At 30.5% G+C, this 4,101-nt stretch overlaps 1 protein-coding gene and 1 pseudogene across 1 annotated transcript in view; both read right to left on the bottom strand.

Annotated features, from left to right (window-relative positions):
• Positions 1-238, bottom strand: part of LOC108760982 (uncharacterized) — a gene marked incomplete at its 3' end in the record, with an annotated part of 1,853 nt that extends 1,615 nt beyond the window's left edge. The window contains exons 1-2 of the mRNA XM_018507307.1: positions 163-238; positions 8-96 (exon numbers count right to left, since the gene is read on the bottom strand). The remainder of the gene's footprint in view (positions 1-7; positions 97-162) is intronic.
• Positions 239-2,971: 2,733 nt separating this feature from the next.
• Positions 2,972-3,929, bottom strand: LOC108760981 (ATP-dependent DNA helicase pif1-like; annotated as a pseudogene).
• Between the last annotated feature and the right edge of the window lie 172 nt (positions 3,930-4,101).

The following is a 4,101-nucleotide window of genomic DNA, read 5'->3' as shown; positions in this document are numbered from 1 at the left end:
ATCGTATTTTAGATGTTTTCTCCCATAATTGAGTTACTTTTATCCACGGTTTATCATTATTTTGCAACCACAAATCGTATTGCTCACAGTCTGAATCTAAAAATAAATACTTATAACCAAAAAATTTTTTTAATCTATAAATTTTTAGAATTTTTTAAAAACCTTCACAATCATCAGTTATTTCTTCTATTTTTTCGTATTTTTTTGATTGCACTTTAATAGCGCCAGATTTTATAAGATTTCTTCTTACAGTCTGAAATTTTGTTAAAATTTTTTATCTTCCCACACTTTTTCCTTTTCTATTTTTTTCACGAAGTATCCAAGTGTTCTATAGTTAAAAAAAATAATTTTATATATATTTTAATATATTACAGAACTTTTTAAATAAAATTGCATATCATGTAATTCAAAAAAAGCTTACTTTTTCTTCCATAGGAAATAATATAATTATTTTCTCTGCTATACAACAACCCAAGTTCCATACACCGGTATATTTTTTCATAGGGTAAGTTCGCGTGAGATGGGACAACGGGTGAGATGGGACACTTCAATTTTCAGCTGCTTTAACGTGCGCATTCCCGCTAATAACTGCATAGGATATTAAAGTTTTATACTTAAGTTCATAATGTACAATAATATCAGCCAAAATATTTCTCTGTTTTTCATCTAATTCTCCATGGAATTGATATGTAGATAAAATAGTATGCCCTTTAACAGATTCTTTTAAAACATCTTCTAAATTCTAAAATATTATAAATAAATTAAGACTAATTTTATAAATAAGGTATATATTAGAAAATTGTATACATATATTGAAATAAATAAATATTTGAGATAATATATATTGAAGAACATACATAATCATTGCTGGTTAAGTTATTGTATTGTTGTGTTGATTTTTCTATCTCCTTTAATATTGTTGTTGCAGAAATTCTGGATTCATCCGTTTTATTCGACATTAATGATTCATTTGAGTCTAATTTATGATCATTTAAAATATTGTCACACAATAGTTTCTGTTTTTTTTGTGGAGGTTCAACATTATTAAATAATTGTTCATGTATAGGAAGTCCTATAGAAAATTATTATTTTAATGAAACATGAAATATAGTAAACTTGTCGCAATATGTTTAGATAAGTAATAATTGTTATTACATAAAAATATTATAAGTATATTAATTGTCATAAATAAATGTTTACTACCTTCATCTCCAATAATTAATATTCCAGTATTAGTCACATCATATTCATTGCATGCTGTCGTATGAACATCCATCATTAATGTTGATTCTGCAGTGGCACATTCATTTTTATCAATATTTATTGTTATATTGGGATTTTTAAAAGTTCTTTCATCTTTCTCCTTATTCAGTGTTCGTTCTTCACAATCTATTTTATTCGAATCTGTAAGTTGCTACAATTAAAAGAATAAATTTATATTTAAAAAATATTTAGTAGTCAAGAAATTGTAGTATATAATACACTTTTTTACATTTTTATTTAAAAAATCCTTCAAGTTTTTCCGAAATAAAATTTGTGCACCAATTTTTGGTATTAATATTTTTATATCATCATCAGTTAAATATTGCAGAAGGTCAATTTTGATATTTCCTGTAAATTTTTTAAAAACTATTATTTAACGTTAAAAACAAATAAAATTTTAACGTAGAAATATTTCTATAATAAAAATAACTATTTTTCAATAATTTAAAAAAATTAAAATGTTTTCATTATTATGTTTTTATACTATATTTGGAAGAATCTAAGAAAATTTATTAACAGACAATAAGCAACTCCATTATGGGTGCTTTCCATTTGATGACACAAGTCGACACAAGTCGGCACAAGCGTCGTTTTATCCTTGTTGACATTCAGAGAATGATAAAGATAAAACGACACTTGTGTCGACTTGTGTCGACTTGTGTCATCAATTGGAAAGCACCCTATATTAACTAACCCTATATACTAACTTCATACATATCCTGTATAATGCTATATGCGCGCGCGCGTACACACACACACACGCACACAGAGAGCATTATATAACATTATATATGTATAGCATTATGCAAAAAACTTAATAAAAAATATTACATATAGCTTTAATACAACCGCAAGGATATAACTAGGGCATACAAGAGATCATTAATAATTTAACCATGAATATTGTAAAAATATGCCATAGAACTCTACTGTTGCAAATATTACTTTGTTATTAGTGACATATATATAAATAAACGATAATACTTTTATCAAATATATCTGAATACTTACTCTCAAATTCTGTAATTATTTCTTCATCAACACACCACTGACTGAGTAAATCTCTTATTGTTTCACACATCTTGTAGCCGGAAATATTCAGTGTAATACCCATAAAAGCTTTGTTGAAAAACAAATGCAAATGCGTATACACAAGATGGCCTATTATAACGAAAGGAACCGATAGGCGATCGAAATAGGCAACCACTATGCACATTATACTATTACAGAGAATAGCCACGTATTTTTTCTTCTCTTCAAACAAATTAGTTGTACACAGTAGCAGATATACACATAAACATTAAATAAATGTGATATAATACAGTATAATAGCCGAGAAACTTCGATCAAGGACAAACAGCTCCTGCTACCAAACAATAACAGAAAGCATGATGAAATCGTACAGCGCAGCGCGCTGTGAGTCGCATTCGCAGCGCCACAACTCGTTTCTGTTATCATCGTTATGACAAATATCGTTAATGTATCCTTCCGTCGGCAAAATTCTCACACTTTATCCACAATCCTTTTCTTTGGTAATAACAGCAACACTTTTTAAATAAAACGCATGTATTGCAAATGTAAATTAGTTATTTCAATTAAACTAATTTGTTGCAATAGCAATGATAATATTAACAAAGATGAGTTTGTTCTATGAGCGTACTGATAAATGCTAACAGACATAATTTCTTTGTTAAACCACCAAATTTCCTTAGTTACAGATGTTAATTTCGCGCAGCAAGCTATAGCTTTGCTGAATCAGCAAATCTATTTTTTTCCGTGTTCCATTGACAAGTTCCAAAGTGACATCAATGTTTCGTCGAATCATCACTTTAGCGCCAATTTTAATCGCTATTACTCTTTCAATACCAGCTGTTTCCGAAACTTTTTCATCTTTGTCTTTTAAAATTTTGTGCACTTTTTTCTTCATTGCTGGAGCAATCAATCTTTCATCGCAACTTCCTTTGAAATTAATTTTTATCGACTGGAGAACATTGATGTCAGAATCCGTTACCAAACCTATCCGAATTCTAGAAAGTATCTCGCGATATGTGTTGTCACATCTTTGTCGCATATTAATCAAAAGTTCGTCATACTCGAACAATCTCCACAAATCAGATCCACCCATGGTACCTAAATACTTCTGAATCTCTGATCGAGACATTTTAACAAACGGAAATTGTTCTTTTACAGGGGGAAGCTGCAACAAGTCTCCAAACAGAAGAATGTGTTTTCTGCCAAAAAAACCGTCGTCTGTATCTGTCGTGTCGAAAATTTCACATAATCGTAGATTGATAAACATCAGTGTCACATTCGAAATCATGGAAACCTCATCGATTATAAATAATTCGACATTCCTTAATTTCTCTCTCAAAGTTTTCAAAACCATATCTGACAAGTACGTATACTTTGCCGTGGATTCACGGGTGACAGGTAGCTGAAACATTCTATGGATCGTCAAACCATTGATATTGCATGCCGCGATACCCGTAGGAGCAGATATGGCAGTCACTTTTTTCAAATTTATTCCGATCCAATGTTTAATCGTTTCAATAAGAAAACTTTTCTCCCTCGCCGCTTACATACAGTCGCAGAATCTGATTTTTATTTTGCAAAACTTCGCATACTCTATCGAAGACTCTTTTATGGTCTTCGTTCAATCGCGACATCATTTGCGATAAATCAATCGGGACGTCAATCTCACCAAAATCTTCTAGATCTTTCATCGCGCCGTCAACTTCTATCGGATTGCAATCCAATTCATCGTCGCCGGATCTCTCTCTGTCTGCTTTCAGCTCATTTTCGCGTTTCGCGATTAATTCAGCTACGTTCTCAAAAGCT

The sequence above is a fragment of the Trachymyrmex cornetzi genome, unplaced genomic scaffold (genome assembly GCF_001594075.2).
Source record: "Trachymyrmex cornetzi isolate Tcor2-1 unplaced genomic scaffold, Tcor1.1 scaffold2311, whole genome shotgun sequence".
NCBI classification, from domain to species: Eukaryota; Metazoa; Arthropoda; class Insecta; order Hymenoptera; family Formicidae; genus Trachymyrmex; species Trachymyrmex cornetzi.
This window is presented reverse-complemented; position numbering and strand designations above follow the sequence as displayed.